We start from the raw sequence: 26,478 nt of genomic DNA, 5'->3' as shown, positions 1-26,478 counted from the left end.
GATGGAGGTCTCCCATTAGGAATGGGTGTTCACACTTTAGGGCAACTAAAGCAACCCACTCATTATTCTGTTCTACAAAACACATGGGTTTGATTTTTGGTGCCTTGGGTTTTATATCAGTTACTGCCATGTCAGAAACTTAATGACTGCAGGGTCGTTTGGGTGTTTTTTAAAGAAACTTACAGAATATATTTGTCACTACCATGTACTGATATGGCAGGACATGCTGCAAGTACATCAAGGTCAGGCTAAATGTATCCTTTCAGTTGTTTCAATCTTGATGTGCATAGAAAGAATAAACGTAGCCAAAAAAATAAAGCCTAGAGTCTACAGAAGTATTTGTCACAGAATAGAGAAACAGTAGGCAGTGAGGCTTTCCCAGTAGTTATCTGGAGCCAGAATGTAAAAATATTGTTCTTCCTGCTATTAAGATTTAAATAGATATTCAAGTCAATTCTAAAAGCAAGTCAGGGGATGGAAAGAAATACCAGTGTGGGAAGATATTACATAAACTGAGATGCAACTGAAAACACAAAGTTAGGAAAGTGCTGTGATCCTCTTCAATCTACTAAGCCAAACAGATCCAGTTGCTGCTGCTATCTTATTCCTCATTATTTACTTGAGCAGGAAAGAGGGGACATTGCAGGAAGAATCAAATCTGAATCAAATCTGCCAAACTTCAAGATCTGCATTTTGGAGAAAGGATATTGCTGAGATTCTCAGCAATTGTGTTGTCGCCATTTACTGCCTTGAATAGAATGGTTTGGGATGGAAGGGACCATCAAGATTATCCAGTTTCAACCCCCTGTCATGGGCAGGGACACCTTTCACTAGACCAGAATGCTCAGAGCCCCATCCAACCTGAATGAACACTTCTAGGGATGGGGTATCCACAACTTCTCTGGGTAACCTGTTGCAGTGTCTCACCACCCTCACAGCAAGCAGACAGTGCTGTAATGAGGGTCAGCTCTGGCCAGGCTAGAATCTCATTCTCACTTTCCTTTCTGAGAAACAACATGCACCCTAGTCAGTTCTTACACTTGTGAACCTCACATTATAGAAGCACTGTGAAAATATGGCCATGGTTACTACTGGGAGTGAAAACACACACGCAAAAGTAAACTCTAAGAACCTCACTTAAGGTTGAACACGTGGAAAATGTTATGTCACAGGATCCAGTTTCTTCCATTGAAGCTGAAGGAGAACTTCAGGCTGCTGTTAGCAGTACTCTAATCAGGAGTAGTAAAGGCACCCTCAGCAGGGAAGAGGAAGAAATAATCATACATTCATGCCAGTTTCACAGAAATCCATACAGAAGAGAAGGAACAAAGAACTAAAAAAATAAATATCACAGTAGGAGAGGCAACCACTTTTACTTGCTTCCACTAGCTATGCTAGACACTGCAAATGAAGCAAGAATCTCAGAGTAACGTAACAGAGGAAAGTGTGTGTGGGTTCTCCCCCCCGGTTTTTTTAAAGGTGTCAGTATACAAAAGCAAGTAGCATGACAGAAAAATAAGAGGAACCAGAAGTACCTGCCCACAAAGGGGATTTCAACATCGTAAGTTTAACTGAAACACAGTGGGGAAGTGAAACTGAATAGGAGTTTAGCTTGATGCTAAACATTAGGTTGATCTGTTTTTCAATTGCTTTATGGTGTTTGCCATATACACAATTGGGGTAGACATACCTTGTTCTGACCTGAGTCCTTTGGAGTCGAGTTGACAACTATAAACAAAGCAATGCTATAAAAACTGCTGATATTTTAATACTGTTGAAGCTAAATGAGCCACAAAAACATTGCAGAGAGTAATGTATTACCATTTTTAGGAACATTGTGCATATGTTGGTCAAGACCCAGGAGGCTATATGGAATGAAACATCAGTAACAGCACTGAGCAAGTGCCAGTTAATTTAAGAAAAAGACTCAGCTATATCAAAGTCATTACCAGTTTTGCTAAGTCAGAGATGTAGATACCAACAGACTGTCACTGAGGAAAACAACATAAAGCAAAGGATAAATGCTTGTTCAGCCTCAACAAGCAGCTCTCAAAGCTATCTAGACAATCCAGTTATTTCAATAGGGAATGATTATTTGTGCCAACTACTGGCTGTAAGCAACTGTCTGTACATTTTTACTTAATGCAGAAATGCATTAAGTGAATGTGTATTTTTTTGAGCACAGTCAGGCTGACACAAGTACTGAGGGGCTGTCTACACCAGACACTGTAACAAACAATGAATAGCTTTATAGTCCCTGGGTCCTGAAAGACTTGGTGCAAACCTAGTTTGATGTAGTAAACAAGAAAAGACACACATTTCTTTGCACGAGAAGTTTTATTTCTTTTAACAAAATACGCAGTTTTTAACAGCAGCATCACTTAGGAGCCCTCCTACCTCCTGAATATTGCCCTTCCAGAGGAAGAGTTCTGGAAGCCTTCTGATCTAAAACCACCCATGTACAGTCCAACAGACAGACAAGCTTTGCCAAATCACATTTTCCTTCACTCTGAGTGGCCATCAGGACTCTCCTGATTTCCATGGTGAAAGTGCCAATGCCATGGAGTTCACCAGTGAGGGGTTAACAGTACCACATGTGCTGTACCAGCTTCCCCATTTACTACTGTGACTGCAGACCAGGTCTGAAAGGACAGCAGTCCCCTGCTATTCCAGGCCTAATGTTCTCAAACTGAAACTGCCTTTTTTGTCACTGCTGTGTGGCTGGATAAGGCACACCAGTGAAGCACTTGCTGCCACTGAACAAACAAGAGACCCAGCTGGTATCAGCACTCAAGACATTATCTTATTCCTCCCTAATTATTTCTAGGGACTTTCTGTACGTAAGTCATGCTATACACAGCACCCTTTAAAAAAGAAAAAAAAAAAAAAAAAAAAAAAAAAAAGAGTCAGACCTATAAATAGCTCCCCATTACTCCCTTCTCCAAAAAGAATTCCATAACTACACAGCACACACATATATAGTTTTCCATCTGAAGCCCCATTACAAAGGCAAACTAATGGTTACACAGACAGCAGGCATTAGCTTCTGCCTGACATCTACTCATGCTCAGGTGCCTGAACACTTCAATCCCTTGAAGCTTTACTTTCTTAACTAATTTCAGATCTACACTATCTCCAAGCTCTAGATGACACCAGCTGGATCCCTTGTGTGAGAACAGAAGGAGAGGCAGCAACTGGACATCAATTGCATTGGTCTTCCTCAGAGACATAAGGAAAGTAACTTGGGGGAAAAAAAAAAAAGTGTAGATAATCCTCCACTTCGTATTTCCAGGCAGCTGGAAACCCAGCAGACAATGTAGCTGTTGCTTAACAAACACAGAAATCTACATTGTGTGCCAGGTTCATGCCCCAAACCTGGACAGTCTTCACATACAACTGATAAAAACCAGCTGTGTACATCACAGTTCACAGTGGCCATGAGATCAGCCAAGGTGTTTCAATACCGTTCCTTTGCAGGAGAGATTAAAGACTCTTCATTGAAAAAACTGAAGTCCGACCGTCTTCTTTGCTCAAATTTGCAAATATCTTCCTAGTTTTGACTGCTCCAAACCCCAGTACTAGGCTACAGAAAAAAAGACTTGCTTTCCAACACACAACATCCAGGTATTTAATCTGATTCCCACTGTGAAGTAGATCCAACAGATATCCATTCTTTTATTTGGGGGCCACGCCTCAGACATTAACTTGTTCGCACTGCAAACTTGTTCTGCACCCAGGAGGGAAGACACAAATCCAAAAAAAAAGTCTAGACAGAAGATATGAGATGTCATCAGAGACCCAGTAGCCAGATGTAGCTGCTGATTAGTAAAGACAGAATCTACACTGACTACTGAGCGACTGACGGGCAACTACAGGTTCTGGGTTGACCGATCCACAGCATTAATCCAACACGACCTGCAGAAACAATCAGGAAAGAAAAAAAAAAAAATCAGTATATGGAGGAGTTCTGTAGATTAGCCTTTGTAAAGAAAGAATTTTCCACAGTTGGTATTACACAGATTTCTCACAGACAGTAAACAGAGAAGCGTGTTGCCAGAACAGTCACCTCAGGTATGCAGTCATTAGCTTTTATAATTAACAAGCACTCAGTGTTCCTATGTATTTATTCTGAAATAACCTATTTCATCCCCATGTGTTAGTAAAGACCTGCCCCCGAAAAGCAAACAATAAGAACCACTCAAAAATGTGAAGCAGAATAATAGCAGAATCAAAGTCACCTTAAGTTTCTCCTTAATCCTCCAATAATATTGTACAAAAAGCCATGGGGAAAAAAAAAAGCCACAAATTATGCAAAACCAGGCTGTTCTTTGTCTGTAAGAAAGAGCATTCAGTGAATAAAAGTAAACTTACAGGCACAGAGGTAAACCTGAAATGGGGAAACATATCCCATGTTGCAGTGAGAAAAAGAGATACAAGCCCTACATAATTTAGCAGAGAGGACAGAAGATGCTTAGAGTTCACTCCTATTAGAAATCAGTACAGCATTTCAAGTCTTCACATAAGAACTCCCATTCATGGTGATTTGAAATTCTTTCATCTCTGCTGTCAAATGAAGGAATCCCAGCTCCTCTCTGTCAGCTCAGGAACTGCTGCAGCACAGTGCAGCACATCTGAGAAAAATCCCAGTGGATACCTGCCTAGCTTGGCCTTCCAGTGGTGGTTGAAATGTACTCCAGGTAAGTCCTTGAAGTCTATGAGTGTTAAGATTTTACATTGCAAGAAATAAATCAGTATCGGTAAAAACAAAAAATGCCCATCAAGTTAGAATACTCATTAAGTATTTCAAGTATTTATTTAAATTAAATATTTAACTGGGAACTGTGGCAAGACTTTCAACTTTAATGACAGTATTTTTTTTTAACACAGAACCATAACTAAGAACATGTTTTATGTATTTTTACATAATTTTTTTTAGAGTACTTTTACCATCAATGTTTGATCAGATCATAGTAATACCATAACTGATTCAAGACTGGTCTATTGGAAAGGAAATAACCAGAACAGCTTGCTGTCAAACACTTTCTGGAAAAGAGTGGTAGCTGTTATGCCCCCATTGTAACAGAAGCATGCATGCCCTGCTGAACTTTTCCACAATACAGTTTCCCAAACAGCATTTATTAAACATGAATCAACAGTATTTAATCCCTATACAGTACCTATGCTAACCTCTAGAACTTGCACAACTGAGAGGTCTGCCAGGAACAGGGACAGAACTCCAAGGCACGAGAACAGTGACACTGAGGCTGGGAATCAAATATGGACATTTCTCTGCTGGAGCTCTCCCCTCAGTGATTTGGACAATTCATTTACTGCAACCTGTCTGCTTCTCCCTCCTTTTGGAGGCAATAATTTCACCCTTCCCTGGCTTCGGTCCTCCTCAAGACAAGCCAATGTAACCCTTTTCAGTATTGCCACCCTGCTCCAGCCTAGGGCTAAGCCATTCCCAACCTCAGAGCAAGCAACACTCCCAGGTTCCCTCTCAGCCAGGACCCAGCAGTGTGCAGGAGGCGAGGGTCATCCCACAAAGGGAGACAGAGTTTATCCACCACAGGCACTTCTGGCTGTGGCCACTCAGAGGAAATATGTCCCCTCTGGTCCTCAGTCAAACTGGTTCTGGAATAAGCCAGAGGAAGAACAGCCACTGCATCTTCAAGGAGAAGCAAGGAGACTCAGACAGCAGCTTTACAAGACCTTGGAGATACAAGTGTTATTTTTAAATTAGTATTTTTTATTTTAATGAAAATACATTTGATCTATTACTTTATGAACTACAGCGTTACTCACGAGTTTTAGCCAGACCTCTAGCAACTATAAAAGGAGCAAGTGAGGAAAAGGTCCAACCCCCCAGATGACAAAAGGTTGGGTCACTTCAAATTCAGAGCTCTTGCAGGAAGGGAAAGGGAGGTTTGTGAACACCTCAGATGCAGGAGTTCTACACATGTAGGTAACCTGAAGCCTCAAGCTGTACCATAATCCTGGGCCATGGATGTTCAGACCCCACTGAGCAGTGCCTGAGTTTGACATTTGAGCAGAGAGGAGTCTCACCTTCATGAAAGCAAGAGATACCAATTTACTGAGAAAAAGCCACCATCTATAAAACCAACAGGCAAAACTTTTGGCACTGGTGAACTGTACTAATACAAAGGTTTATTGCCAAAAAGGCAAGAGGCAACTGAGCCCATCGTTATGTCACGTAAAAATTAAAAAACAAACCCACTGGATGCATGCTGTGCATCAAATACAAATGGCAGGTGACTAGAACACTTGTGAATCACCTCCTAACTGACTTGTACCTTTACTTGCTGAATCAAGATACGTTTAATACGACTGAGTGCTCTTTAAGTACATCAATCAAGGCAAGAAGTGTAACAGATACATAAGTCACCATACTTTTCCTGGTTTGAATAAAGCAATTAACTTTTAAAATCAAAGGTCTAGCTGTTGAGATGACAGGAAAGGGAACAAATAAGTTCTCAAACAGCTCTGCTGTGAGAGTCACATCATGGGCTAACACATTCTTAGGACAGGGATGGCACTGACAAGCATTAAAATCTGTAATGAAAGTGGGAGAAAGCTATTCAATATGAATACCAAGGTAGGTCAGGAAGGAGGAAGAGAAATACCAACTACTTGGGTTTGAAAAATAGTTCTTCCCATGAAGTCACAGAATTTGGATAATTTTTTTGTCCTGGGCAGCACTGCCACAGATGTCAAGTGAAATGAACATAAACAGGTGTCATTTTACTAGTTTGCTTAAAATCCATACTTATAAGCGAGGAAGCTGAGTGCTTTAAAAAAAAAAAAAAAAAGTCATTACCTGCATATTGGCTTCAGTAACTTCCCAAACTAAAGCAAGCCAGCATATCTGAAAGTTCAGAGCTGACAGTTTCACTGAGATTTAATAAAGCCATCACCCGGGACGGCCAAAACACATAATTTAGTGCACTGGCACTGCAGTTGAAGAAATATTTCTCCATGCTTAATGCACAATACAATGGAATTTCAGCATTTACCAAGCATGCCAAGAACTTCTAATTACCTAATATGAACTTAGGCAAAGAGCCATTATGTCTTAAGTTCTGAATTCAGTAAAACAGATCAGTGCATTGTTTCAAGCGAGTAGGCACAGAGTTTATAAAGGAAATGCGTAATTGTGGAGTTCAGCTATGCATTGCAATGCACACAGCTTAATGAAATGGGAAAGTTAATCAAGGCAGTAACTTTTCCTTTTTTTAAAAGCCCACGGTAATGATACAGAAGGTGAAACCAACATTAAATACAGGTGTCCAATTAAAACACATTCCCACACACATGAATTCCACTGCAGTTGTTCAATTACGCCAGAGCCAGCGTATCTCTGCAGCAAAGCATGTTTTCAGTGATCCCAAGCTCCTGCATACCTCAGACCCTGTGACTGTAGTGGTCAAACCCATTCAGACCAGCTGATGGTCACTTGACTCCCTGCACTATTTATACATTGCTCTGTTAAGTGAAGCTTCTGATTGGGCTGAATAGATTTATGAAAATCCTGCCCAAGACATTTTTTAAATTGCTTTGCCAGAGAACACCAGTATGAGCAAGCCTAGGGGAGGTATAGAGTTGGCACAGCCTTCTAAAACAACTTGCTAAAGGCAAAACCACTTGCATTCTCAAAGGCAAACTAACTAGCTTGTTTTTAAAATTTAATTGCTGATAACTGCAAACACAGTTACCTTTAACCAGGACCTATTTTTCTGTTGACTTCAGACACGGTCTTTGAAGGATTTGATATAAACAGATAAGAAACTGGCTTACTTGCAAAAATCCATAAAGGATGCTGTAAAAAATTACTTATTCATGCATGCAAAAATCCACCAAAACCAAACTGTAGATCAACTCAAAATAAGTTTTACAGGCATAAATAAAATAGGTTTCATATGAAGTTAAGCAAAGTGTTCACTGAAATTGATGAAATAACAAATAAGTGAGCCTACAACTTTGAGGAGTGGCCCAAAACTTCCACAGAAGGGCATAAGCATGAGTTTAGGTTCCTAAGCTGGAGGGTTCTGTACGCTAAGAAGTAATGAACTAAGTTTCTATAATACCTGCATTAGGACCACACTCTTCTGCAAACGAGTAACATTCAGTTTTCAGCTATTGTTAGTACGTGCTCGTACTCCCATGTATTTTAACTGTCCACTGCATGGTAATATAATATGAGAAACTGAATTAACTTATTCATCAAACCACAATTTTATGAGCAGTAAGGTAATTTTATATAAAGACGGCAAACAGTGCCAGTGAAGTTTCTGTTTAGGCCCACAGTGTTAAGCAAACACCTTGCCAGAGGATTCCAGCTCAGGTTTTTACAAGACATATGGAAGGTAGAGCTGTGTATTGGAGAGAAACACCCACAGCCAGATCTGCTTGTGTGGACACAAACCCAGTGTTTCTGAGCGTCAGGCAGGGTTACAGTGCAGGGGACTGACTGGGAAAGCACAAAAGAGGTGGGAAGAGAAAGTGAAAAAATCACTTTCCCCCCCACAACCTGAGTGCCCTGGGTTTCTCTCTTTACCCCAGAGCTCAGCAGGGCTGGGTCAGGGACAGAGCCCCCGTGCCAGTGCAGCAGGTTTGCCAGACTCACTGCACACAAGCATTACGGACACACATCAGGGTACGGAACATAAACAGGACAGAAAACCCACCCAGCCATTTAATTTAAGCCATTTAGCTGGTGCTCCCAACATATCAATACTGTTGTAGTAGAGATGCTAAGAATTCAACAGCTGTTAAGGAATTATTTTATCCATTCCTTACCTAGCTTAATTCCCTCTTTCTAAACAGCACACGTGCACCTTGCGACAGCACACCCCCAGCATGCCAAATGCTAACAATTTGACTAGCAGTGCAGCTGAAACATGACTGGAAACTAAATGGGTTAATCACAAAATACTCTATATTTACTGCAAATATGATTCACCTGAGGTTAAGGTTAAATGCTCCTAAATCCTGATGCTGGCTGAAGTTACTCAAACGAGCCTCTCTAAATACCCCCTACAGCACATTATTTTGATGGCTGGGCTTTGAAAGCCCTGCTATGTCCTTACCATGCAATTCAATTCAACCTGCCACACAGTTCAAGCTCATATAGTACCCTGTCTGTGTGGAAAACAGGGGCCCTCATCTTTTATAACACTTACTTATTCATGCTGGATACATACGTGCAGAAAACATCAGGGAAGGAAAATACCAACGTGAAATGGCAACCACCTAAATGTGACAGCATACCAGGATGAGGCAAGTTTGATCCAGAAGTCAGGTGGCAACAACTGAGTGGCAACAATTCACAAGACTAATTCCCAGCACTGACAGTATGATCCTTCTGTATACTTCTCAAGGACCTACTTTAAAGGTAATTACTCCTGTAAGTGCAGCTAGTACTTATTTCAGAGGAGAACAGCATTCATGTTACTTGAACTTTGCAAAATAAGGCACTTGATTAGCCAATTATGGAGATGATGTTACAAAGCCACCTGGTGCTGTATCACACCCTAATATGCAACAGGAGGGTGGTGAATGTAAATTCGTTTACTGTCCTGTTTCCCCACCATCTCCTCCTACTTGCCTTCCTCTGAAGTCAACTCAACTTGGCATGGTAAACACACCCTCCCCCCTTTCAGCCAAGTGCAGTATGAAGCTTAACATATTTCTGCTGAGAACTTAATGTTACTAATCATAAAACTGTTCTATAGGGAAAGTGACTCTGGCCCCCAGGCAGACCTGAGTAAGCTGGGGAAAGAAGATACAACTACTACCTCGAGATGTGTTTTAAACCAATTATTTGTAAGCTTGTAAATCTGGACTATAGGTGTGATTTGGACATTGTTTTGTCTTATGAATCAGAGGTACCCACTTAGTCCCTCCAAGACATGCAGTTGACACCTTCCTTCCCTTGGTAAATAATAGAACCATCCCAACAAACAGAACAAGTCTAACCAAGGTGTCACATCTGTTATCTTCAACAGCAGTATGCTTTACTCTGCAAACACAAGAGACAAGTTACACGTGTTAAGAAGGTCTGACTGTTACATTATCCACGTGTAGATTAAGAAAATGTAGAGTCCACAACTTCAATGAAAACAAAGGAATGGTTTTAAAGTGGACATTGAAAAAAATCAATAGGGGAACATGAAAGCCTTCAGAAGCCTGGAAATCTGAGTAACACCCAGACTACTGTGCAGATGCAGTTAAGGTCTTCAGAAAATTTGAAATTAAACCAGAATTGGTATTGTGGATAAGTGTTCTTGAAATTACTTAGAAGATGAAGCTCCTTACACCGACAAAAAATAAGGCTCCCAATTCTTCAAGTGTTAAGAAATCTTTACAGGAGACATCTGAAAGGCAGGGACACACTTTATCTTGCCTGAAGATTATCACATGACAACAGCATGCTACTGTGCCACAGAGACCTAAATGCGTATGTTTATCCCACAGCTCACATGACTTTGCTTCCTTTAGACCATAAATGGTGAAGAGAAATATGTCCAGCAGAAGAGCAACAGGTACAATGTACTAAGAAGCTTCCCAAAATAGACATCTATTCTACAGGACCAGGGGTAATATTTACTGATATTAAATCTGCATGAAGTAATGGACACCAGCAGGTCACACGCAGGTTACAAACACCAATTCACACAGCTCTAGATAGGCAATATTCTATATTTAACTTTAGAGAAAGCAGAAACAGTGATGTGTAAGGGACAGTGGCATCAATGCTTTTAAAGTTACTAAACTTATTCCAAACTGGTACTCCCAGGCATATTGTGGAAAAAGTCACACATGTCTAATTTTACAAGTCAATCAGAAGAAGAGTTTTATAAAATACACAGAGAACAAGACTGTCTTACAGAAACAACCATTTAAACAAAGATCCCCTGCTCCCCTCCCCATAAATAGATTATACAGACACATATACACACTTGCACTGGAGGGATTAGGTAAACATGGACAAACAAGTGCATTGATGGGGAGATAGATGGCTGTCAGTAATATTTTATTTTCTTTAAGCAGAAAGACCTGCTTGGATCTGGGACTGTACTGCAGGGGCCACCAGCTGAGTTGTGTAATGAGGTTATTAACATTTGTGTGACACATGTAAGTCAAAGCCAGATCACCCTCTCATCATACAGACAATTAAGAGGGAGGCGAAACAAGCGGCTGTATCCATCAGTGCAAAAGCACTTTGTACCTACTGAGTGCTAATCAGTAAACTCGTAGAAAATGTCACAACAACTATGCTAAAAAGGCACAAAAATCTGGGATATGCCTTAAGAAATGCTGACAATACTACTACTGCTGATAAATTAAAGGCTACTTGGTTACATACAAAGGTGACTTTGGTGTGGTTTAGCACTCTAATATTAGAAGAGGGAGATAAATGGGCTTCTGACAAAAAGCCATAAAACCACAAACTTAACAGGTCAAAAAGTATATGTGACCACATCACAGTGTGAGGATTTAACTTTTACTTTATCCCTTTTTCAAAAAGGGAAATGCGGAACCTGGAAGAGAAGAATGAGTTTGTGGAAATATTTTGTGCAAGTGATATAAAACTCCCATGAAACAGAACAGAGGAGGCAACAGCTGGAGAAGCATCTTCTCACAACAGATACAGTCTCCAGACTCTTTTACCCACTCAGAGTCTTGTCAAGATTATCCTTCAGTTTTTCCACAATATGAACCGGTTTAGACCATCTCCAAGGAAAATACTAAAATTAGACAGAGATTGTTTTTGTGCAAAAGGTAACTGGAAAGAAATAAAAAGTAACTCACTCAAGTATCCAATTATTTGGGATACCTCAAGAATCTCAGGAATATTCAAAAATATATCCAGGACAAACAGGAAGCAATATTGTCCTTCACCAAGATGACCTTCGAATGAAGAAGGCAAATTTATTCACAGCAGGCAATGGTTATTATGACAGGAATTCAAAATACTGAGAAAAGGAACAAGGACTAGCATACCAGTGGGTTTGAAAAAGAACTCTAGAAGGGAAATCCTGAGTAGTACAGAATATCAGTAATATTTCATCTTATAGGGTTGCTAATAGGTTCAGGCTCTGACAGAACAGCAGACTACAGCAACCACAAGGTGGTCTCAGTTTTGAACTGTATAATAAACAATATCTGCTACAAAGTTTTGAAATTAACACCCTGCTAGTACAGTGTGTGGTGGTGGACAGTAATTAAACTCATTCTGCAATTTGAGAAGGTCTCAGAGTTGTGAACACTGTATTACAACAGCAGTTCTTAACTGGAGCTTCTCATGAGGACTCCTGACCTGGTCCAAATAAGCACTAATTCAGTGAAATGCCCATGGTACACACAAGAAAGGAATGCAGCTGCCAAGTGGAGAACTCCACTGAGAAGCCATTATTCCTGGTTCCTAACACATACCAGCTCAACTCAAACCAGACTGTGACTACAGGCTGTGTTATGGAAACAGGCTATACCTGCCCTATTTCATGCAGTTTGATTTACTGCAGTGCCCACTCATTAGTCGTTGTTACATTCAGCTGCTTAACAGGACATCTATCCTAAAAGCAAGTATTATCTATTCCTACTCCTAAAAATGTCATTGCAGAGCAAGAACAAGTCCTGACTATGCCTCTAGGAAGTTTTATGAGTTCTGTGGGATTGTTTGCTTTTTTTATTTCCAAGTAATTTTAAGGTATTCAACCACTGCATTAGCCACAGTACACTACAGTAAACAAGAGAGACTCAACTTTCTGCCCAAAAGGGCTTTTTCATTATCAGAGAATCGGCATGAAGAGATGATGGCAGAGTATACTCTAAAGGTAGAGATTTGAAGACCAAACATCCAAGCAGGACAGGGGGAATGATTAGCCAAACCAAAAAAGTTTGCTTACATCTGAACAGTGTAAGCATTTCAAAAGCACAAAACTCAAAACCAACTGAAGTAATAATTAATAAACAGAAGATGCAGACCAACCATTTCACATGTGTCTGCATCAGTACTGTGAGTGAAGATTACACTTCAGAATGGAGATTTTTTTCCCCACAAGTGAAGTGGTCTCCATCTCTCTACAGCTGCAAGACACACTGACACAAGTATGTCAGTATACATTTTGTTGGTTTAAAAAGAAATACATCAATAGCAACCTCTGCAATAAGCACGAAAGACAAGGGGCAGAGAGTTCTAAATTAATTCGTGTAGTTTATCTAAAAATAAGGTTACCCGAACAAAGAAAGTAATGTTCACTGCAAAATACTGTACAACAGTCAGGAATGTGTCAGGTCCATTACTGCAATTAAATTTAATTTTTGAAGCAAAACCTTTAGAACTACATTCCTATTACAGGTCAAGATGACATTAAGAGAACTTAAACGTGGCCATATTAAATTCAGATGTCGCACTGCAAGTTTTCATTAATATCAGATGAAGGGAAGAAAAAGGAAATATTGTCTCCATAGCATAACAGCTGTTTCAAATTTGAAATGTTATTAAAGCATATTTAAAAAAAAACAGGTAGATTTGTACTGATAAAGCATTTGGTAAAATCTAGTTATAGCTGATATTTGGTAATGCACAGCAGTAGCACAGGAACTACTATCGAATAGCCAGTCTCATTCATCTTCACTCTTTTCTAAAGGTGAAGAGGGGAAGCCCAAACAAAAACATGTGCATGGATACTTGTGACAGGCAGCAAGGACGACAGGCACTCTATGTCTGCTAATGGCACGATCAGCTTCACAATAAGTCTTACTTCTTCTTGTCTGTCTGCCCATAAGAAAGTCACAACTACTGCTGTGAACATGTGTAGTAATTCAAGAAACAATTCCTTTTCCTGTCAAAAGTTGTAAGGAAGGCCAAATACCTCACTAATAAAGCAGAGTCACTCATTTACAAGCTTTAGAGTTATGGATAACACAGCTTTTATTGTTTCACTTTAATTGTTTTCTAGCTATACAGCAGAATTAGCACTGCAAATAATGCACAGATTTCCAGATAAGAGACCTGTGAGTTCTGTGTTCCAACACATGCTCAAAGCATTTTCCCATCATCTGGTAGTGGCTTTTTCTTCTAAATGAAGTGTATGTTGCCATTCAGAGACTTGCTTCGCCATCCCACTGCAGCAGCCTTCTAAAGGCTCCTAAGGGAAACATCTCCCTTTTCTGGCAGAATGCCTCACACAGCACCACTGGGTAACTGATGGGGAAAGCCAATGCACTGTAAGAATTCAAACTTCGGCACAAGGTAACAATTAGATGGCAGAACTGCACATATCAATAAAGTAGAAGTGTATTAAAAACAGTCATTATGAAGATAATGCCACTCAGAGCCCAGATCCTGGGGTACGTAACCACAAGCAGTACATGCACAAAAAAGAAATCCACAGTATTAAGGCAGGAAGACAACGGTAAAAAATAAGTCATTCTAAATAGACAAAGATTCAAAATACAAGACAAACGTTTTCAGTGAAAGTAATCCATTTGACATCTCGAAAGAGACTTTTAGTAATTGACGCCTTCAAGAGAACTTTCTCAGCTAAAGCCATATATTAAACCCTAGGACGTGCAGCACAAGTGTTTTTTTACCACATTTTGCCACAAGAACAGGGAAATAACACAACGGGTTCTAATGGGTTTAACTGCTTTCAGTACTAAAATGTGATGAAGAACTAAACATGGCCTAAAACTTGTCAGAAGCTGCTTCTACTTACATCTGGCTGATGTACCACCAGCAGAGCAGTGATCGGTCAGATACACAGACACTCCATTGGAAATTCTCCCAAAAAATAACTGGGCACTTAATCTAAAGACCAAGAAGTGCAAATTGTGAGGGAAGATGTAGATCAAAGCAAACAAGCATTCCCCATCCAGCACTGCTTGAGTTCTGTTAGTGGCAGGACAGAGGAGTGCAAAGGTCATTTTCACAGTTGATGTGGGTTTCCTTTAAGATGCCTGGAAAATGACTATGTTGACCACATCCACATTCTGAAATACTTTTTTGAGAACTCCTAACGAAGCTCCAGCCAAAGGAACAGGAACTGACTCATTTGTACAGCACCCATCCCCTGCACAGTCACTCTCAGATGTGTGCCCGAGATGCACGTGGGCAGGGATAAAAGCAGTCAAAGTTCACATTGTACTTGAGAGACTTCAGTTTGGGATTTTGCACTGACACACCATGCTCTGCATGAAGGTGTGTTCACACACATCTTTATCACTGTAGCCTGCCACTCCCCGTCAGTGTCAGCTCCACTGTTTCTGAACACAAATTTATGCACAGAGCTGAAGGCTGCAAGCTGAGCTCAAGACCATGAGCTGTCTGCAGTATTTTACTATTTGCAACTCAAACTGGCCATGAACAAAGAGATAAAGATAAATAAGCTGTCATGTTATTACAACCTCTGTGTAGAGTGGCGGGGAAAAACCTAACAAGTGTACCTTTTCAAATGGACTTGACTGTACATACTTGTGTGTGAATCAACTCACTCTTGGTTATGTTTTACTGCAAGATAAAACAGTTCTGAAAGTAAAACTTGAAGGATCCAACAAATCATTCCAATATTTCTAATTCACTTGGCAGTCTCCAGTGCATGGGAAAACAGAATGCAGTGAAGAAGGCTCTGTACAGGGCATGTATCCTACCAAGTATCACCTTGCGGCTGTTAGCTATGTATAGACTTGCAAAAAAACGGGCATCCCATTTAAAAGTCAGCTTTCTACAAAATAGGTGTGCCACTAAGCCATTGTTTAAACCCACCGAAACTGCACTGAATCATTTCCCTGAATAGCATCACAATGAAGTGGGTGTGTTGTTTTTAAATCAAGGTGTCTGCTAAGCAAGTTCTTTTAACAAATTTCTGATTATCAGCACATCCCAGAAGTGTAAGACTTATCTCCGAAATTCCATAAAAATTGCACTTATGAGCATAAGATGACAAAGAACCAACTCTGCACCAAAAATTAGGGAACGTAAAGGTTTGACTCCAGGAAGGAAACACCTTTGGTCTGACTACAGAACTGTGCTGCTCAGGAGATCAATTAGAACCTTAGGTGCTCCTATCTAAATGAGTTACTGAATGCAACCCTTTATAAACATCCCGGGAATAGCTTCTCCCAAGATTTTGGCTCTTCAGGCTGTCACGAAGCAGCATTTTTAACTACAACATACAAGTGTTTTGTTTGGGTTTTTTTTCCCTCCCCCTCTTTTTTTTTTTTTTTTGTCCCCTCTAAAGGAATATTGACTAAGTTTCCCTGCCCATATCTAGACACCTTTTAAATGATGTGTACTTATGTAGTATTGAATTGCATACCTCCACCATAGAATTACACATTCTTAACTTCAATCAGAAAGTCAGAAAGTTCCAGCAGGCCAATTTATCAAATGGCAAAAGTATATTAGAAGTGCTCAAACCAAACAGGTTGTAATCTCTGAAGTTACACATTATGGAGGGGTGTTCTGGCTACAACAAGCATCTCTTCAGGCAGAAACTCCTGTGTAAAACACAGCATTCAGCTTGCCCATATAGCTTTCCCCCCTCCCTCCCTCCCAGATCACATAATCAAGCAGATGTATTCTGTGCCTAACAGGAGAGCAAGACGTGCCATGGTACTTCATACTTAAAGAGGCAATTAGAGATTTCTAATTCAAATATATTGCCACCTTCTGTACTCATTTTCTAGTATATGATCCACGTATCTTTTCAGGGGACCTTCTGTTATAAAACACTGCTACCAAAACACATCATTCCCAAGGAAGAGACATCTAGATAGGCTAACAGTCACAAAAGCTTTCTTTCATGGTGTTAAGAAACAAGTGGTACATTTCAGGTTTTTCTCACATAGAGTTTTCTCCTACCTTGCTGCTGTTACTAACACACCCAGAAGAAGACAAGGCTGCCTTTCACCTTCAGGAGTTGAACTATTCCTCCCCATCGTTCAGCCTGCTGAAAATGGTTGAACAAAACCAGCAAGGCATCTGCAACTTGAACATTATTCTGACATCAGTGTACTTTCACTAACACTGTGTATGGATTTCAGAGTCTCAGAGGTTCAGTCTTCCAAACGGGCTGGGAGAAAACACTTTGATTTTCTGAATGTGAAGTGAGATTTTTGCCTTCTCCAGCTGCTATAATAAAGAAGGCCTTAGCAAGACCTCTATGATATTCCTGCACTAACAGTTTCCTAGCAGTTCCAGAGAGGCAGGCGATCTCCAGGTAAAGCAGTGCCACTGTTAAGTGACAAGCTCACACTACCCTTCTTTGACAAAGGGTAGTATTTCTATGTTCTATGTGTGAAGATGGAAAGCTTGGGTATCATCAGTCATTTCACCTTCTCAGATATCTGAGCATCACGAAGCAGAGCTGGACTCCTGTAGCTCACAACAGTGGAGGAAACTGGACCACTACTATCATTCAGGTGAACAACTCCTTTACAAGACACACAAATCAAAGACAGCTTCCACCACAGGACTGCCTACACCAGGCAGCAGAGTGGAAACAAACCAGTCACTCAACTTCCAGTTCCTGTCCCCAGCCACAAGGCACATCCCCTGGTCTACCTGCACTATCACTTACTCCCAAGTGTCAACGACACTGCACTGCAGCACAATTTAGCTGGCATCTACTTAAACAATGGTCACAAATCTTTCTAAGGATGCTCAGAATCCCATGAGCAACTGATAATGTTCCCTGATAAAGTAGCTTAATACTTTCACAGCCATATATATTGCAGTTTTTCCTCCCCAAGAACATCAGACTTCCTTAACACCTCACTCTCCTTGCGTCCTACTCGGGCTTTCCCCATCACAACTGCAAATACCATTATGCAATGTACGTGAGCACTACATTTCCTATAGTTTCCGGAAGAAAGAATAAACATTGGATTTCATCCTCATTCCACAGCTGCTTGTGGGGAGGGAGGCCTCCCGTCCGCTCCTTCCTTCCCTGAGGAATTTCGGAGGAGGCGCAGAGCTCTCCCAGCCACGGCTCCAGCTTGGCTGCATCAGCCCCTGCTCCAGCGTGCCCACTAAACCCCACCAGGCTCTTCATCTGTGCCACTGCACAGGACAAAATACCTGCCTGTTTAGGCTGGATTTGCTGTTAGAAGTAAACTGGAAGCACCAATTATTAATTCCGTTTATTTATTTTTTTCATTCACTAGGGACTACATCAAGTGCAGACTTCTTTTAGGGATCTTATTTATAAGCACAGTGCAAATTGATTACTACCAGCACACACACTCAAAGCATAGGCAATATCCAGCAGAATGCTTTTACTCTCATTTATTGACTGAGAAGTCAGTGCTTTATCAAGCACCTAAGAAATACCTTCAGGCTTTAGAAGAGACATTAAACTGATATAGAAAGCATTATGCACTCATAAGTGACTAGTGATACTGCAAACATAGTCATTAATGATGACTATTTACATATTACACCTCTCGTGAATTCATCCATGGGTTTAAAGAATTAAATATTTGTTGATGCTACAGGAGGATCTCCTCCATTCAAAGGCTATCATCTTACTAACTAATGAATTTGGTCAGGGCTTGCAAGGTTTGCCTTAAAGTTTAGTCTTCCCATATGTTAACTAAATTAAGGAAATAGCTTAAAAAATATCAAATTCTCAATTCTTTTAATTGCTGTAGATGCCTCCTGAAACAATCAGGATAGTCAAGTATCTGTCTCATCATACTCCTGAATTCTGAACCCTTTTTTTTGCCAATTCACTAGCACACAAACCTCCCCTTTGTGTTTGCAGGTAGAGACTGCCAAATATCTCCTGGTTTTATACAAAACCAAGAATGTTATCACATGTTCATATTCACATGATCATCTCTCATTTAAAGCATTCAAATCCCATTCAGTAAAGCACACCTCCCAATGCTGAACCCCTCCTTATCACAATATCATACTTTTTAACTAAGCATGACATTTCAAGTAAGAACATGTACCAACATTGTAAAAGTCCATTCTTTTTAATATTTTCAATAGTGTTACCCAAGGTTTTAATATCTGTTCCAACCCCCCAATATAAATTAAAAGGACAAAGCAAAGTGGGCCCCTCAAATGCACAACTACTCCAAGTATTTCCAGTGAAGATAGAGACAACTTTTACCAATAGAAATAATTTCACGTTTATTGCCTAATCACACACTTGTTAGGCAAGGGCAGCAAAAGATTAGTAAAGTACTAATATTTAATTATTCACAAGTCATCCAGACCTGTAGTGTTTTCCTTAAGGTGTGAACAGCTGTTTACAAAATTTAGACCAGATGTTGCTCTTAAAATGAGCACTGATTTATAAACATGCAGTTTCACCATGACCAAGACAGCTACAAAACTGCACAGCACTATGCATCTACTTATAGTAGATATTTCTAACAGTGAAGAAAAGTGAAACATCTGGTTCAAGATGATTATGAAACAGATCTAATCACATAATAACTGCAGAGCATAACTTTTCAATAGCACAAGCTGATGTGCAAAAGGGAACCCAAAAGTCTGCACAAAGATACTCTCATATCTATGAGACATTGTTATTGTAAAGATGGAGTTCAGAATGAACATTAGAAGGCCAATATAACTTTTTTCAAGCTGGTGACTTTGATGTCTCATTATGTAGAGAATAAGTCCAACCTGCAGATTCACTTTCTAATACTAAAAAGCAAGCATGTACTGTTGTAACACAAGTGTTCACAAATTCAAAACTAGGGAGGTTTTGTTCTCCCTCATCTACACGAACGTTTGGAGGCAGCCAGAAATTTTTAACATGTATGTATGCACTAGTAAGAGTATGGTATGGTTGGATGTCAGGACAAAGACAAATGTTACATGCATCTGACACTGGGCTGAAAAGCACAGTTTCTGAGTGTGAGCAGTAAGACAGCAGCAAAACCTGCAACAGAACTGCTCTGGCCTAGAAAACTTGAATAGGGGAGAATCTGAACAGGGCTACACAAAAAGTAGGCAAGCATTTCCATTTCAGAAACATATTGCTTGCTCAGTGTTTCTAGGCAATAATTCCATCAGATCATCAGTTTCCCTGGTTCAATACCCCATCTTATAATACATAGTATGAGCTGTGTCCAATACAGTATATTTTTTAAAAATAATAGCTACAGCTTCTTCCCTAAATCTAGATGCTTACAACAGCTTATCTGGCTACCCTATACTATAGTCAAAGATGAAAATTTTCACCTTTATAAAAAAAAAAATCAGACTCAAAAAAAGAATAATGTCTAGGAGATTACAGACCATGTTCTCTTGTGAGCCATACCCAGCCCCACCTTTCCCAATCTCTGTTCAACCAACCAGATGATCAGATTTTTTGAGACAGCGTGGGGATAAAACAGTGCACAAACACAAACTTGAAAAGGAGGTTTACACTGTTCTTCTTGGGTAAATAGTTGCAGTTCAAATATATCACTAGGACTAATCAGATTCAGCAGCATCTGTATTGTTAGGCAAGCCTGGACAAGGCAAACTTTTCTGCTGGGAATTGCACAATATATGCCTATGTCAGTTATCTTCGAGAATAGGTCAGAAACACAGCCATTAAGATTTGCTTAAAAACTGTCAGACTAACCCTTTGGGCAGGATGATGGTCCAGAGAACCTCCTGTGTGCCAGATAGTTCTTTCACACCTACTCTTTGTAGGTCATTGCTCCACCATCAACTTCAAAGCCACGCAGCAACGCGAAGGTTTCTTGAGTCAATTCATTCTTCAACTTTACATCATCCCTCTGAACCTTGAAAGCAGATTTTTCTATCCCGTGACCACTGAACTTTTAAGATACTGCTATTTGTACCAGTAAATCACTTATTTAAACCTTTACTGCTCATCAGCCTTTATGAGCAATGCAAGATCTTTCGCAGAAATGAGTTGATGATGATGTTTTGGAATTACGAACTGAAGCCAAGGATAAATTATATTTATCACGTGTGTAGGAAACAGAAGATTTAGATATACACTCCACATCAGTCTGCCCATCCAGTAGCTTAGGTTTAACTTTTTCTTTTGGTGCTGAGGATTTTTTAATAAGACACTTAAAGGAATACTAACAGCCTATCACAAGCCTATAAAATGTATGTCTTACGCATGTATTTCAAAAGATGTTTCATCTTTCTCACAAGTCCCAAAGAAACGAGTAACAGCAGCTCAACTTCTCAGCTCTTGCCATGGTAAGTAATTTGAAAGAACAAATCAAACACAATAACCTGAGGACCCCCAAAGAAAATGACTTCAAACATATTACACCTGCATTTCTAACAGGTATGGGTGCAGAAGAACTATCTCCAGTACTAAAATTACAGATGGCTTAACAAAATGTTTCTGCAGTTCTGTAGAAAAAAACATAAAAAAACCCCCAAACAGCACAATTGAACATAAAGGGGAAAAATACCTTACTGCTCAAAGAACAATTGTGAAGACAAGTAACCTAAAGGGCAACTCCTCCTTCCTTTACCATGTAATAAATGTGACATCTTCAGACACTGGAAACAAGCATCCTCGGCTACTAAAGATCTTTCCCTAAGCTAAGGTTAACTAGAGGTGTAACAGCTAACCCTATTACTGGGTTAGGGGAAAGATTAACATTCTGAGAGGTGGTGAACCACAGTACCACCAGAAGCAATCCCTCGCTGCCACACTTGGGAGTGTCTATGTGTGCTATCCAGACACTGAAATGATCTATGGAATCCAACCAGTTCAAGATGCTCCAGGGGAAGGGGTGGGGCACACACCATGCATTTGAAGTTTCCATAGGTCATTGTAGCTGCCATAATCTCTTTCACTCGAAGACCCATTTAGTCACAAAAAGCCGCTGATATCCAGGAGGGTCGGTGTGAGTACGTGTGAAAGAGAAGTGCGACCAGCGTCTGGTTTAATAATATAAAAATCAATAAGTCCAGATTTTGCTGCTATCTGACAATTCTGGGTGTCACTATGCTGCTGTATCACACACACGTGTATGTATCTTCACACATAAGCAAAATATTTTACGAAACCCATCCGCTGCTGAAGTGCTACCAAACAACTGAATAAACGAGGGACAGAAGTGAACCAGCATCTGAGCTGCCAGCTGACACAGACTACAACTGTCACAACAACAACAAGATACTTTAATGCATTTCTCATGTTTGCCCTTCTCTACATCATTCAAGCACCACCTGCAATAATTAGTAAAAAACTGTCATTATGATACATAAAAAAAAATTTACTTGTCGCAGTTACAATTTCAGATTTTCCCCTCCCCCAGCATTCTGTAATTCCAGGCATTTTCTTTTAAAAGCAAATATTTTCACTACATATGCTCATAAAAATCAGACAGCAAAAACTTACTAACAGAAAGAGGGTAAAATGTGGTTTTGCATGAGATCATATACTACAAAACATAAGGGGTTTTTTAATGAATAAACTGGAACAGTCAACAGTATGACACAAACCAAATTACAAGTAACAGACATGATCTAAACTGATTTTGACTGGAACATGTTTATTTAATTCTCAAAATTTCAGTTTATGCTTATATCAGTCAGCCCTCACCTCATACCAGTATTTCAAAACAGGTGAGTGAAACCCAGTGGGAGGGGACTGATCATTTTAATAATAGACAACAAATCGACTACAGTTAAATTTTTTCAAGCTTTGACTACTTAAACAGAGTAGTATGTGCTTTTTATTTTTGGGAGAGTGGGGGAAGGGAGCCGGGGGGTCCTCTGGGAAGAATGCTAACCTTATGAATTCTTCCTCTGGAATTTTAATTGGTAAATCTATAAGTAAAAACGTACCCAGCTGCAGGGAGCTGCTCCCCAGCCCCACCACAATCACAGAACCTCGGAGCTGTGTGCTTAAGCCTGAAAACAGAACATTTCCCTCAGATGGTGCCCAGCCACACCTGAGCTAAGAAGGAGACTCCGAGAGCAGAAGTTGGATTACGCTCTTCCCGATTTGTGCAGCCAGAGCGCCTCTGGAAGACAAGCTTATCTCAGAATCTATTCTTTTTATTGCTTCTCTTATTAGACATTTCCTACTCGTTTTTGCAATAAATTTAGCTACACAACAACCTTGAGCTCTATTTTTATATACAGCATTGTTCAAAGAGCTTCCGAAAATTGTATTAGGAAAGAGAGAAAGGCCTTTGAACAATTAAGACAAGCTTCATAACAGAAAAGTAATCTTAACAGGGGCTAGTTTCTTTTTTTTCCCCCCTTTTGGAAAAATCTTCACATGGGGAATTGAGACAGATAAAAGCACGAGATTTTAAAATAAGACACATGAGAACCAAGGAAGAAGAACATACTCTGAATGACACCTTTAACCTGTAACCAAAGGGCTTTCCAAATGCATATTGAAGGAGATACAGTTCAAAAAGAAAGTAAAAATAAAGCTCACAAAGTTAACAGCAGCTTTAAAACACACGTTAAAATTTCCACATAATAGATCCACCACTCTCAACTTACTGACCAATACACAAGGTCTACAATGCATTACAAGCACTACTGTCTCCCCATCTGACTTGCAGTTAGTTTTCAATGTAGCAATTAATGTACTATATTTTGATATAATTGAAAGAAACGTCTTTATATGCAGTCACATGGTAACTTGGATTTTACTATCACGCTGTATTTAGGAGTCTCATGAAAGCCAACATTCTGAATATTGATATGTATATATCTATCTCACTATATTTCTGCTTTGAAAAGAATTATGTCTCTGAAATACATAACACTTTTTTTTTTTCCTAAACACTTCGAGGATATTAAGTAACAGGCACGTGGGAAGTTATATCTAGTTTTAACACGCAGAAAGCAAAGCGAACTTGCCTAGCTCGTGATTTAAAGTCACTTCAGCTTCCACACACGAAAAAAAACCAAAAAAACAATGGCAAAGCAAACTTCCACAGCCGGCCGCCCCAGCTTTCCCCTACGGCAGGAGCCCCGAACCTCGCACGCCGGAGACCTTCCTTTTTTTTCCCATTACAACCCACACCTGAACGCCACGTTCCGGCTCCCACCCCCTGGGGGAGCAGAAAGGAGTTCCCCACCACAAGGAAGTCGCAGGCACACGTGCTAAGCAAGGGGGTACTTTTATCCCGGCAGGGTTCCGAGAAGCCTCCGAGGGACTTCCCCCTCCGCGCAAAGAAGAGGAGGAAGGAGGAGAGGGGAGCGGGGGGGAGAGCGGAGAGAGCGCGGTCCCCCCCAGGTGCGCTCCGTGCCCATCCCGTGCCCAATCCCGCGCCCGCCGGAGCGCAGGGCACGGACCCCCCCGGGCGCGGGCCGGGCGATGCCCCCGCAGCCGCTCCTCACTCACCCATCCATGAGCGGCGCTTTCCTGATGACAGCCGGCTCCAGGGAAGCCCAACCGAGGGACGGCGAAGGCGGGCGGAGGGGGGGGAAGTGAAGCGCCAGCCCCGCGGATCCCGATGGCGGGGCCGCGCCGGAGCGGAGCGGGAGCAGCGCCCGCCGCCGCCCGCGCTCCGTCTTATAGCGACCCGCCAATTAAGGGCGGCCAATCGGGCGGGCGGCGGCCACGTGATGGGGCAGTTCCAATTACGGCGGAGAATTTTTCTGAATTAGCGGGGTTACACAAAGGACACTCATTGAGGGGGAAGGAAAAAAAAAAAAAGAGAGAGAGAGAGAGAAAAAAAAAAAAAAAAGGGCAGCGAGAGCGCGGAGCGGGAACGCCCAGCCGGAGCCTGCTGGTGATTTAAGGCAGGAAACTCCCTCGCCTCACACAGACACGGCCGCATTCAGCACCGGCCAGCATCTCCGCGGGAGGAATGTCTGGCGCACAGTCACGCTTAATCCTCGCCCCCGAGCTGGGGTTTGCACAGCCACCGCGGCCATCGCTTCCCCCTCGCCGAGGGGAGAGGCGAAAACCCGCCTCACCGCCGAAAGAAACCCATATATACGTTTGTTACATATATATATATATATATAAAATAAATACTTCCAAGTGTAAGCTAGAACCGGCTCGCAAAGTAAGCGATGCGCCGGGTCTGCTCTGAAAAACTTCTGCGCTCCGCGGATCGCACGGCTCGACCAAAAACTAAACAAAACAAACAAACAAACAAAAAAAAAGGAATAATTGAAAGGAATTATTGAATGGTTAGCAATTAGCAGCTCCCCGTGCCAGAAGACTCCCGCAAGAAAAACGCGCCTGTGCATACGAAATGTTTCACGTTTTTTTATTTTGAAGAACTGCTGCGAGAAGAGGTGAAGAGTGTATAAGAAACACTCTCACTTAAAAGCAACGCTGAGAACCTCACCTGCCCACAAACCCTTAAGGAACAGGGGCCAACACCTCCGAGCGCCCGCCTGAGACATGACACCGAGCCGCGCTTCATCTCCATTTTCCTGCCCCAAAGAAACACGTGTGGCCACGAACATCACACGGGCGCGGCGAACGCCATCCAAGGCACAACCGGAACAGCGGCACGGCTGCCTGCCACTGACAAGCCTTGCCAATCCCAATTTATGGGCAGGAAACGTATGCCAGGACAAACCAGTCGAGATGACTCAAGTCGCCTCTCCCCCACCCTCCTGTTCCTCGGAACAACAGCCCTCTTTAGCAGCGGGGAGTAGGACCTCTCGGAGGAATGACTCAAAGTTGCTCTCAGGGGTAGGGGAAAACCCCCCACAGAACAGAAAACACCCAGTCCCCCGCCCCCTTTTCACGTTATATTAATTAAACATACAACAACTGTCTTGAGGTAATAAATACAATAGAGAGAAATCTAGTTTGACCGCAAGATAAGTTTACTGAGGTCAACCCCAAGGGAAAACTAATCTAACCACATTTTCAAATTGTTTGGAATATTCCACAGCCCAGTGAAACCATAAAATGACAAAAACATCCTATCCTAGAATAGCATAAGGATTAAAAAAAAATGCTATGTTTAATTAAAGGCAGATGACTTAATAAAATTTTCACACTCACACTGTGTACATACAAAACTTAGTATTAGTTTTTCATCTGTTGTAATTTTTTTAAAGAAAACGATCCTGTGTTTTAACCTTTAGAGGGGTATTTTTTATCTTTGATTAAAGTGATTTGATTAGAATAAAGAGATCAGAATACTTCATAAATCTAGTCTATGAGCATTAAGCCAGGAAGTGATTTTAAGCAAGACAGCCAGATTAGTTTATGGAGAGTTACATGTTCCATCTTCTTGGCGGACAGTGAATAAATTTCTCTCAAAATGGCCATGGGTTTTATATTAACATAAAAAATGAGAGATGATCTGTCCACCCTCACTGGAAATTTAATGATAGACAGGAGAACTGAAGAAGAGAAGAGACCTAAGACAACAGGTGGAGCTGCAGAAATTAGGGACTGGAAAACAAACCAGCCAACACCTCCCTGAAGACTTTCTGAACATGACCATATCTCCACCTTGAAAAAAGGTGCAGCTTTCCCTCAGCTCCTGCAACTGAAAGGTTGT

The 26,478-nt window shown here is 41.0% G+C and overlaps 1 long non-coding RNA gene across 1 annotated transcript in view; it reads right to left on the bottom strand.

Annotated features, from left to right (window-relative positions):
• Window positions 1-3,857: 3,857 nt before the first annotated feature.
• LOC108641564 overlaps window positions 3,858-26,478 on the bottom strand; it is a 77,286-nt gene continuing 54,665 nt past the window's right edge. Inside the window, exon 3 of the long non-coding RNA XR_001922096.1 lies at window positions 3,858-3,915. This is a non-coding gene — a long non-coding RNA (uncharacterized LOC108641564). The remainder of the gene's footprint in view (window positions 3,916-26,478) is intronic.

Source organism: Manacus vitellinus, unplaced genomic scaffold (genome assembly GCF_001715985.3).
Source record: "Manacus vitellinus isolate BGI_N305 unplaced genomic scaffold, ASM171598v3 scaffold_7_pilon, whole genome shotgun sequence".
NCBI lineage: Eukaryota > Metazoa > Chordata > Aves > Passeriformes > Pipridae > Manacus > Manacus vitellinus.
The sequence above is the reverse complement of the archived record's forward strand: the minus strand, read 5'-3'. Positions and strand labels throughout refer to the sequence as shown.